The following is a 12921-nucleotide window of genomic DNA, read 5'->3' on the forward strand; positions in this document are numbered from 1 at the left end:
TACCGATCTCTTTGATCTTCCGGTATTGCTGGTGACTTTATTAATTATCGTCAATGGATTCTGTCGTTTTGCCAGTGAAATCTGACCGGAAAGAAAAGAGGAAGTTAATTAAGATGGACGTAACCTTAACGGAATCGAGTCAAGTTCTGATAGAGTCTCGTCCTATTTCGATATCGAGTAATTAGTGCATACTGTATATTAATAAGGTTATATATGTATATAAATATCATGAATTTCGTACAAATTATTGATAAAATTAATAATCGATACACGCGTTCGATTGAAACGATTTGAAAAGTGTACGCTCGCTGAAGCTGCTCGATCTGGTTCGATTATCCGTTATTCGTTTCGACGAAGGTGAATCGCCGGGAAGAAAATAAATAGAAAATACATCGGGGTTTCGACCCGAGCAAACAGACCGTTACAACACCATTGCATCTTTGAAATTTAAGGCGTGGTATCTGTTCCGAGACGCACTGTAATTAGAATTTTATTTCTATGTTACGAGACGGATGAGTAACTTTGTAACGGACGCGAAGGTATTTTAATAAAAACATTTATATCGTACGTATGAATAACTAATTCGCTATTTTTCGTACGAACGGTTACTATTCATAGAAAATTATAGTCGGTTCTTTAAACGAAATTTCAAACGAAAAGGTTACATTTCGTACGATTTAATACAGAATTTAATACGTTATTCGTTAATAGAGAAAGCATTATTAAATCTGTGTGGTAAATAGGCGGTTACATTTATAGAATACTTATCCATGCGTTTAATGTTCGTGGATGCGTTCGCAGGTACGCAAAACGAAGTTTGATAAGTCGTTTAACTGCGTCTCCAACGCACTGCGTACATTATTGAGCGTCTGTGTGATATTTTTCTGCCTCTTCGTCTCTAATGTGGATCTTGGATCGTGCCTATATGCACGATACACGCATGTGAAAGTTAATTGAATAAAATTAAAGCGTTATTATGATTATGGATATATATTACATCGGATGTTCCAGAGCTTCGGTAAACCGCGTCTGATGGCTCTACGTGCTATCCATTAATTTAGACGTGGGAAAAAGGATTATTAGGTAGACGAGTATGCTGTTAATGCATGTACTTTGAACAATATTAGGGATCACTATATTTAATGCATTATATTCACTCGCTGTGTCGTTCGTGTAATTTATTGCAGCAAATGATAGTTTTTTAACCTGATTTTAGGGTATTTAAATATTTGCGATAATAAATTTCGTGGCCCTTTTTTCGTAAATATCGAAGGAAGAAAAGTAGTTAAAAAGTTTCTTGATATCTTGGTCCTAGTATAGACGAAATGATGTTTTCAGTTATAAAGCATTGACCTTGTCTCGAAGCTTTTGCTTTTAGAAAGCCATGTGTATTCGTGAAATCCGTATCGCGAGCTGCTTGCTCGCTTTGCGCAGGACTCTCTTCAACAGTTATGTTACGAGACGCAAAAACTATTCGACATATGTTCTGTGAATCCTGCGTCTCTCGGTGTTTCTGGAACGTTACCTCTACATGTAACAGTTCCATGAATTAAACACTTGAAACAGTTCGTCGAACGAATCCTTTAAACACACTTTATTTCGTTCGAATAAAATAATTACTTTATGTTGCGTAAACGAACGTACCTCGTCGCGCCATCTACGTTTCAATTTCGACATTGTCGTCGTACCGAGCGCAACTTGCTAGAATAAAATGAATGCCAATAAAAAGAAATGCCCACTTTTACTAGGCATAGAAATTCTTTTGTAGAGGTCTCTGGTGTCTGTTCGAAGAGGGATTTTTTTTCTTTTTTCTTTTTTCTCGTCGAAGAGATCGGGCTACGAGCGAGGGAAAGAGAGAAAATGCGTGTGCCGGGGGAGCATCGAATTCGCCAAAGGCGTGCGGACCTTTTCACGCGTGAGTCACGTTTCATAAAAGCGATTGGGATTGATGAGAAAATAGCCCCCATAGAAAGATATCACGCTGCCAATGCTGGCTCGAATGAATTTGTCTGCACGACTACAGAGGCGTTCGTTACGCTGGCACCCCTGCTCTATACACGACGCGCCCAGAGAAGTGCCCCGTTTCGACGTGGACATTAGCGAGCGGTACTTTGACCGATTCAATTGACGTTTGAAAATTTTTTGACGAAACGAAGTAACAACTTTCTTTTTTTTTCCCCCTCTTTATTTTTGCGCCCGCAATGTAATCAGCAAAGTCGGGCAAAATTTATTCCTGAACAACGGATGAGTACGTTGGATTAATTGGTAAACCAGCTTGTCAATAACGTGTTTCTTTTTTAATTACAATACTTTCCTCCTTTATAGGTGGGAAAGGAAAAATTGCGGGAAGAGTAAAAGACAAGACCGAGTACCCTTCTCGAGTAAAAATAAATTCTTCTAAAGGTTTCTTGCACAAAATATTCTTCTAAAGGATTTATTTTTCGATTTATATACGCGTACTTTGTTAATTTTAGTTTTATCGCAAGTTGGAAGAATTGATTGTCGCGGTAGATAACTACACAGGGCAATAAAACATCAAAAATACGGTAATACGAGGTTAGTTTACAAATGTGCGTCATCCCTATAGAATTTATGAAGCACGATGATGGCAGCTTGAACACTTTTCTTCGTTAAAGCCATTCTGGTGATTGCTGTTTGAAAAAAGTAGAAAACTGTTTCTATATCGTATCGATTGGGTAAATAGAATAATTTTATCGCGCAACAGATGTAATCTCCCACGTTTCCCTCGATTTTCACTCGACTCGTGAAATTCATTTCCACAATAATCTGCATTAAAAGTAAACAGAGTACTTTTTCGCAAAAGTTTAATTAATTGCACGCTCGTTACACGCGAAGAGGCAATATCCTTTCCCTGTCTCTTGTTTTCAAATAATCGATAACGCGGCGAAGGAACTTTTATCGTTTATCGCCTCGTACTTTTTTTCTTCTTCTTCGTACTTTACTCGTATTACACTTTTAAGATTCTTCGTTATAGATCGCGATATCACGCAGTAAAAACAGATTTTACTTATCGCCTCGCTATGCTTGTAAAGCCTATTCACCGCGGCGAAAGTTCCAGAAACTCTATCGGACCACACAGCAAACCGAATCGAGTGTCGAGTCTGTGTTTAATCGACAATAAATCTTTTTTGTTTGAGGAAATATTGTAAAGGTTCCTAGTAATCGATGCTTGAAGGATCAAGAGTATCCCGTGAATAGTGTCTACGCTGCAAGATAAGCAGTGAAAATAAATAATTCTCGAGCGGTATCGATGGCTGGAACTGAATAGAATATTGTAGTACCAACAATACAAAAGTAAAAAAGTAATCGACAAACAATGGATGGATAGTAAGCACACTACCGTTTCAGGGAAAAAACAATTTCGATATTTTCAATTTTTTTTTATTTATTGAAATGTTATTCAGAATAAAAATTCTCCGTACCTGTTTCAGGAATCGAAACCTACATATTAAAGCAGTTTTCAAGTCCTGCTGTAACCCCACAAGGACGAATGCACGATTTTCGTGCGAAAGTACTTGCTTTCGCCAGCGATCGTGCTTTTCGTTAAGAAAATCGTAGTCGATTCGTGCGCAAGATGAAAATCTACGCGATTTTCACGGTGAACGTTGCACGTGAGTCAGTATGTAACACGATAATTCATCCGCGTGCTTTTCTAAGATGCAATTTTCCACACGTTGGCCACACGGTTCGCGCTCGTTCCAGCTAGATTGTGTGTCACAAGTGAAGCGTGTGATTCACGCAACGAGACTGATTCTTGATATCCCACCTCGAAACATAGCCAGGCAAAATTCTTATTTAATTGCTTTCCAAATTTTCTATAAACAAATATTATTATATAATTTATATATAACTATACAATATATATAACTTTTAAAGTAGAATTAAAGCGTTAATATAGAAGCTTAACTTTAAACAAAAAATAAATAATTAAAAAATTTGTTAAATAACTTTCATTCATAAAAGTTTATCGTTTCGTTCGATGCTTGGTTCGAAACACTCGAGTACGGCCATTATAAAAATTAGCAAGGTATTTTCCATTGGAATATTTTTAAAAGTACATTCTGGTCATCCCTGTGCAGAATTAACGTGAGTCAGTGACACGTCCGATTAGATTAAAGTACGTTCAACTTCATTTATAATCGGCACGAAATTGACCTCGTTTCACCAGTTATTTATAAAATATATATTTCACTGTGTAAATTGAAAGAGTCGCTAACAAAAATTGTGATGTATTCGAAACGTTTCTGTTGCGTAGGATTGATCGCTCGAGCTGTGTTTCAAGATTATCAACAATTTTTAAGTCCCCGTGGAGCGAAAGGGGCAAAAGCTTAGCAGATGTCTGGCAGGGAAAGCGTTATTTTTATACTGATACCTATAGGACGGTGTTGTGCGCGTCTTGTACAGAAAAATTGGTAGTAAAATCCCCGGTCTGAAATGGGGCTTGGGCCGAGATGAGATTACGGTATATCGACTGTTGAATGGTATCCGTTCAGTTTCCCATAGCCGCGATATTAAGACCTCGTTAACGTGATAAACCCGTCCAGTCAGATATACTATAATGCTGCCTTTCATTAAGCACGCTGAAAGGTTGCCTGGTAAACTTGAGCCATTAATGCCGAATATCCCTCGGTGCTTCCTACACGTGCATACATATGTACGTAGAATTCAGAATGCATTCTGATGCGCTAATCTTCTATCTAATGTACAGCAGAAAATCGAATTACATTTCTATGGAATGTTCAGATAACTCGAAGTTTGTTGTTTGTTAAAATAACGAAAGCTAGGTGTTCCTTGTGTCACTATACACGTAGTCGAAGCTGGCGCTAGAAGAAATTGCGGAAGTACATCTGTAGATACGGGAATTGGGGAAGGGGATGGGATATACAGTGTTTGCTCGGCTCGTATTCAAATATTAGATCGGTAAATATTGGATATACACACATCTGTTTATCCGCGCGAAACTTGTACACTCGCCGATATATATAAATGCCATTATAATTTATAATCGGGCTTTTTCTTCTACTCGTCGATAGAATAATTATATCCGTCGTGTTATCGTAATTAACTAAACGTTCGCGATAAATACATGCGCGTTTGTTTATCGTAAACGGCCGCTGTAACAGTAACTTAATAGCTTTCGATATCTAATTAATGCTCGAATGTGAAATATCAGCCGCCACGATCGTTGGGAATGGAAATCAATTTTAAACTATCCCGTTTGCTAAATCAGTTTTAGTTGTTAGGATTACGGTAAGGAGATTAAAACGTGTACTTTGCTGGCTATCGATCAATTATTTAAACTTTACGGAACAATGAAAAGGCGCCAAAGTCTCGCGAACTTGTGTTATATTTAGTAATTAGTTTCCGATCGATCTTTGAAATATCCTGTATTCTCAACGTTCCGTGTACCTGTCGCGTTTGTTAAATTACTCGAAAGAACTGGACGTTTTCTTGCAGTCTCGGAACAATTAAACAGCGAATAGTGAAAATATTTGTCCACTGAGAATTTTAAGCTTAAAAAAAAATCTTGATCCCTCGGTTTTTATTGGAATGGCTCGATAACAACAGGACAGTCGCAATTTGAGGTGAATCACCTCGAACAGGTATACCTGTGTGCACGCACCGATAGATCCATGGGATGTCCGTATTGATCGAACCACACCCGTATTTTCTGCGCCCCTCTCTTCACATGCACGCGAATACACACACACACACACACAGGCGTACGTGCGTGCGTGCGTGCGCACGAAATTCATGGAACACCATAGACCTTCCCCTCCCCCATGGTTGAGACAAACGCAGCCTTTCAGACAGGGATTTCGAAATTCAGCAAATTCTCCTTCAAATGCTTTTAAACTCCTCCAAGCATCTTCCTCCTTCTTGTCGAGCTTCCGAAACTTTATTTATACCATAAAGATTGATAATGTAGGCTCTAAATGTGCAGTAGACACAAAGTGCAGTTAGCAAAGTAACTTATCATAAACTTTCTTATCCTGAGTAATTTAAAATTTTAATATAAAAATTTTCTTTGCAGGTGTCTGCTTTTTCTTTTTTTTTTTTATTGATAATTTAGCCAAAATCTCACTCTTTCCGTTGGAAATTATCCATAACGATGAAAAAAATTCATAGAAGAGAGGGGAATAAAATGTACGAGTATAAAAAATATACAATGAAAGATAGAATGAACCGTAAGACGAAACTGTCATCTAAATTGAGATAAGAGAAAGTCCCTGCATCAGCGTATCGATGATCCTGTCGGTAACGCGTTTAAAATATTTTCTTTTCGGTCGATAATTTTACCATTGGGATAGGGTTTCCATTTCACGGGATAATTCTTCGTGGACAGCGCGTAAAAGCGAATCGGTAACACGTGGAATAATTACGGCTAACGAATAAGTAGAAATGCTCGAAAGTACAGCGTAAAATGTTTCTTGCTGTTGAACAGAAGCGACACTTTTGTTGACATTCCGCTATTGCCACACTCGTGAGTCACAAAAACAATAACAGCTCGCGTTTGGACCCGCAGCTGTTCTTACCGTTTCAATTCTTCGTGCCTACATCTGGTCGGTCATATACCGGGTCACCACGTACGTTACCACTCGTTAGAAAGTTTCAAAAGAACGTGTCGCGGCTAGCTAACTATATTTTCGCTTAAAATTTCCCCACGGTACAGATTAATTCGCAATTAAACGCCAATGGCAATCAACGCGTTAATTACTTTGTTGATGCATATATATATATATATATATATATGTATACGTTCTATTAATTTTTACGTTTGAATTTAATTGTTCGATAGATGGCTTATAATTGTGACAGAAATGTTGACTTATTTTTTACATATTTTCGACTTAGCATATACGTATATTTCATTAGTAGAATGTGTTTTGAAAGAAGCGGTACATGGTCTTTGTGACTAATGCCGTTTAATGAAAGTGATGCTTAATGGGTTCGTTAATTTTCGACACTTATCGTGTATTGACTTTATCGTATCTACGATCACAGAAGAGTAAGTGTCCCATGTAATTAGACGTAACGTGGCGTGCTTATACATGATTTATTATATGGTTGCACACACGGTAGTGCTCGCTTTCACCTTTGTGTGCACTTGTGTCGTTGATGGACCCCGTGTGCTTCCGTTGACGACTTAAAGTAGCTACCACACTGTTATCGTCGTCGACGTCTGCTCTATTACGCGTTAAACAATTAGAATAATGTACATCTGTTTCTAATTACATTTGCAAAGAATGTTTGGCGCTTATGTTGTTGACGCTTCGTCGGTAAAATCGGTCGTTAGCATCGCTGGATAAAAGAATAATCGCCCGATCGGATTTAATGGATCAGGATTCCAAATGGAATTTTTCTTCATTTATCCAACGATTACTCTCGTCCGCGTATAAACCGGTGAAAGCTGTTCTCGTAGAAACCAACGAAGATATTGGCTTTGTTTGAATAAAATTAATGGAAAGTCTTCTGGTAATGAGTACAACTGGACAGCATTAATTTCTTCCATTTGTGGGAAATGCAGCACGCTAAACCACGCCTATTTCTCTATCTGAGTTCTAGTTGCCGCGCGGATGAAACGCGCTAGATATCGTGTATCATTGTGTGTTCGAAAACGTATTCCGATACACGTGACCCAGCATCGGTGTGTCCATGACGCAAGAACAGTGGCATTGAAAAACCTTAAAATACGTGTAAAAAAAATTATTTTTTAATTAGTTCGAATAAAAAACGTTGGACCAACCGTGAGACGCGTGACGAAAACTGGCAACGGGTCACCCTATACGTACAATGCAATCCGTTTCGCTGGAGACTCACGCACACCTAGGTTAGCTCGTAAAAGTGTGGCTGGTCGCATCGAGGCCGATAAAAAGCAACAAAGAGCTCCTATATCGGTATTCTCGCCCCGTTTGAAAACAATTGATAACACCGCGGTGACGGCGGGGTCATCTATCGTGCAAAATAATTACCGCCCGCCGCCTCGTATATTTTCTCCGCTGTCTCCCGGCTTCGTGTTTTTCCATTCTTTCTTCCGCCCGCCATGTTGACCTTCGTGACGTTATACGATCCTGTAAACCAATCTGATCTTGAAAAAATCATCTACTTTTCTTCGAACAGACTGTTCTCTGTATCTTACAAATTGCATAGGCTCCGCGCAATTTTTGGCGATCATTCGTTACGTGTCTCTCGACGGAATAACATCGAACGGCGCGTAATCGTGTTATACTATCTTGTCGTGTACGCATTTTGTTTTCTGCGAGTCGCGAAATCAACTACGTTAAACTTGTTTGTTACCCATACGCGTTACATATATTCGAAGCGTCAGAAGATTAAGAGTTCGCGATCGTTTCGCCGCAATTTAACAATTGATACATCCGTTAAAAATAGTGCCTCAATCTGTGCTCGACAACGAGCAAAAACAAAGAGTCGCGATTGGAAAGCGACTCGTAAACAAATCGCGGACGTTACGACGCCTCGCAGCATCTGTCGCCGTATACGGGAATTCGGAATAGAAATCACACATAACCTCAAAGTATTCGATTCTCGACATCGGGACCCCTGATACTATTCTAAACAGACTACCAAAGTACACAATCGATTTCGAAATATTTGCTAATTTTTATTATTAGAATTTATCTAAGATCGATTGTTATTTAACTTTCCCAAGGCGTATAGATTTCAGTTCGATAATTTTGCCCATTGTCGATCACAGATCGTGCGTCTGTCTGCTCTCTGAAGTTGGTCTTGATTTGCTCGTTGTTCTGTAAACCCGTGCGTATGCGTTTCGCTCATGAAATACGACCCTTTGTACTAATAATCGTACTAGTCGCGCGACGTCGCGCAAACTCCATTAAGTCTAGTTCGCAGCACGCGACTAATAATATCTTACGCCTGTTCGAATAACATGCCAGCAGGTATTTGTCGAGCAGAAACTCTCTGTGTTAATTAGTCGAACGTAGGGAGGACGAAACACGTTGATCTCGAAACACTCTTTCTCGAGGGAACAATTACGACGACAGATTGTCTTGCAGAGTATTCTTATACGTTACTCCGACGAACTTATTATTTAAAGTACTTTCAGGCGATTGCTTTAGAAAATTCTATGAAAGTCTTACGCGCAATAATTGGGGCTAATGCGTATCTACTCGGAAGCATATTAATTATCTCGAATTAACAACGTGTCGTCCTGGGCGCGCGAGTCTCACAGCGATGACTTAAGAAAAGGGAAACACATCATAACGTCGAGTACCTAATTTAATAAAGAGTGTCAGAAAGAACACAAAAACTCTTGATGGTCCGTAAAATTGGATTATCCTGCATTCTTGGAGGATGAGACACAAACAAATATTTCTTTTAATTGTTTTTACTCGACGAGGGGAATAAATAGTGGTAGGTTGGATTTATTAGTTAATTTTAATGTTTTATTCGTGTCCGATTATCGATAACGTAGATGATCGATAAGTGTATCGTTAACGAAGGTTACAAGGCGGTCGGAAACTTAACCTATAATCAAGAGTAGCGTCTCCATTGAAGCACAAGGTCTCATTATGTCGACCTGTACAGGAGCACGTAGGAGCAGCTATTTATTTATAGACTATGTAGACGCAAGACGAGATCAGCGTGTCTCTTCGGTTAGAAGATAAACGACGGTTGAAAAGAAATTAGCCCCGGCGGAAAGGGCACGTCGAATCGATTATAGTACGGTTTTAATTCACGGGTGCCAGAGTGTCGGCGGGCTTCCACGGGCATGGGCTCGCTCTCTCTTTCTACCGAGGTACGTAACGCACATTTTTCTCGGCCGATAGGCAGGAATTACCGCAACGAGCGTCGCCAGACAACCGGGCTCTATACACTTTCGCTTCGGGCTCAATCAGCGGCCCGCCTCGATACGTATCGAGTCACGCGAGATTCGTTGCATGTGATTTCGTTGTACGGGTTATAGTTTCACCGGCGCCTCGATGTCTTCACTGACGATCGATCGACGAGACACCGCTGCAGGTTCTGCAGGTTCACCTATCCCCAGACGCCATTTATCACGTAACAACGTGTGTAATACCAATTGTAACGACGACGACGCTATTGTTTCTCAACGCGCCAAGCCGACCTAACCTCTCTTTTCGCTCACGGGAAAAGATGGACTCGCGTACGCGCGACATCGGCCGTGAAGTGTAACGGATTAATTCATTATTTGCTTTCCAAAACGATTAAACTATCGAAAGTATTCGAACATATAATTCCCCGGGTTGAAATAATCGAGTCGCGAGCTTGGCTCTTGATTCGTTTTTCAGAGTACACTCTCTCTCTCTCTGTTTTTGTTTTCTGAAAGCTCGTGTTCTCTCTTCTACCTTTGTTTCGTTCTTTTGCTTCCTTTTACGTCTCCCTCGCTCCCCTTTTTGTTATTTCACCTTGTGCCCCCCTCCACCCCACCCCCCTTGCTTTCTCTGCTCATTCGTCCCAGTGTCTCTCCGCGTTCGGGTTATCCCCTTTTATTCGTGCACATGGTGTGTGCGTGACCCTGGGGTGCGTCGTTGCGTGTCGTCCGTCCACGATGGCGTTTGTTCCTTCTCCCGTACAATTGGCCTCTGCCAAGAATGGAGAAAATTATTCCCCTCAATTCCGCGCAATTTAAAGGAATTAAGCGATCGCGTAGCGAACCTCTCGCCCCTGCTGGGAACAACCCGGTTGCATTCGTTCGACTTGCTTCAACGTTGAAAGGAGATATCGTTTCCGATGGTTGCGTCGATATTCTCGAGAAAACGAGCCGATTTCCCCAACCGAGCGACAGAGAGAGGGAGAGAGGAACAGGGACGGAGAGACACCCGGACCCGGTTCCATGCGGTTGTAAATTTACTTTCGCGGGAGTAAGAAATGTTGGCGTAAACTTCTGCAACTCTAAATTTCTATAAGAACACTAATATTGCGATGGCAAAAATTATTCATTATATTATTATTTGCAGAACAGTCTTCCTCTTAAACGTACCTTCGTACCTTGGAAACAAACAGAGCCGTTACAGATGCTCCCGATAAAGAAAACATCCTGCGTAATATACATAAACAGCAAAACAAGAGGAGTGAATTTATATGCGTAAATTCAGTAAGCGTAAAACAGTACGTAGGTGTCTTAACTTGGTGTTTACATAGAGAAACTGAAAGTGCGTTACATTATTTATGTTGTATTATTCGAAACGTCATCTAGGATGTTCCTGTACCGGTAGATAAATTTTTATCTACGCGAAACTTTGTTGGAATTATGAAAACGGAAATAACGGTAGCCTGGTGAAAAATGTGGCCAATCGTTTGGTGTGTCGTGTTCGCGTTACGCTTCGAAGGGCACACGGTATATGCACTAGGAAGGAAATTAACCAATTCTCGTTAGGTAACGCGAATGGAAACTTTATTTTCGTGCGATCGCGATGTCCCGCCGCTGTTCACGATCCTCCTCTGGTGTTCTGTCCTTTGCAGCCCGGTTTCTCAAATATTTGCTGAGCGCCACTCGCCGTTCTCGAGCGACATTGTACCGCTGTGTTTATTTCTGACGGCGAAAACGTAAAAACGTGCAGCGCGCGACAGCCAGTTAGAAGTTTACGAGCAAAACCCGAACACAGGGAATCTTAATATATATAATAGGTAAAAATATAAAATACTAATTATTTTTTGCTTGTCTTCGTAGAATGAATGTTACACCGCAGCTGATCTTCGACGAACTATAATTGTCCAGTTTATTTGCGGCTGGTGTATATATGAACGAAAGAGAATGAAATTCTGGAGGAATACTCGTTGGATACATCATCGTCGATGATTCGAAGCAACGTACGATAAATCATGGCGAATGTAATGGTCGATTAAATATCTTCCCGTGAATGAAAATGTTTCGTGTCACGCGATCGGCGTTAGATCACGTACAAGTTATCCGGTCGCCGGCGATAGCGGCAAATGGGTCGAGGCGTCGAGCTGAATTTCATTACGCTGAATCAAACACACCGCGAGCCAAGTTGTTTAACGTTTTCCGTCCGGTTCCCAACCTGTTGGCATCAGCAGAGATGGGCAAAATTCTTATCCGGATACGACTGCCTCGAACAACCGATAAAGGATCGAATCACGTTACTGGTCGAATTAAAATTAGAATTTTATAGCAAAGCTCGATGAACGAAACTAACAAAGTTCGTCGTTTTGTATCCAGGAAACGTGGTTCTCCACGAAATACATATTTCCAACTTGTGGATGCAGTGATGCGTGTCCGCGGTCGGAATTCGCGCTTTCTCCCAAAAAATTAGCACTCGCGTTTTATTACCAATTTTGCGCCGTTTCGTAAATTCAATTTCACTCGCCGAATATGGCGAAACAGCGTAGTTAAAAGTTGTCTGGTTTAGGTGGCAGTTTGTTTCCAAAAAACCAGTAGCGCGGGATTTTCACTCGGAAAAATTTTAACGGGAGATTCTAGAGGCCAAACTAAGGCGAAAATCAAGAATACCAATTTGTTGATGGCGGCTTTGTTAAAAAGTTATTAAAGTTTCAAGTTCCGCCCGAACTGAATTTTTTTCTTGACAATGTGCAGGTTTTCGGGGGTATGTTTACTCACCAAAAATGATTGTAATTAACCCCCGCAACTGAAAATAATTGTTTTTAAACGATTTGAAATTTTTTTTTCGCCGAAAAATTTAGGGACCTATTCGAATTTTTTTCTGGAAAGTGAGTAGGATTTCGGGGGTATGTCTATTCACCAAAAATGATTGTAATTGACTACCACATCTGAAAATATTTTTTTTAGAATGATTGGAAAAATTTGTTTTTTATCGAAAAATTTCGCACATTCTCGAATTTTTTTCTCGAAAATGGATAGGATTTCGGGGGTATGTCTATTCATAAAAAATGATTGTAATTGACCCCTGCAACTAA

General features: G+C 40.1%; 1 protein-coding gene across 1 annotated transcript in view; it reads left to right on the forward strand.

The window, feature by feature from the left end:
- The window catches only part of LOC122395645 (synaptic vesicle membrane protein VAT-1 homolog-like), a 31669-nt gene that overhangs the window by 1256 nt on the left and 17492 nt on the right, over positions 1 to 12921 (forward strand). The window lies entirely within an intron of this gene.

The sequence above is a fragment of the Colletes gigas genome, unplaced genomic scaffold (assembly GCF_013123115.1).
Source record: "Colletes gigas isolate AHSC1104 unplaced genomic scaffold, ASM1312311v1 Colletes_gigas_Sc00006, whole genome shotgun sequence".
Classification (NCBI taxonomy): domain Eukaryota; kingdom Metazoa; phylum Arthropoda; class Insecta; order Hymenoptera; family Colletidae; genus Colletes; species Colletes gigas.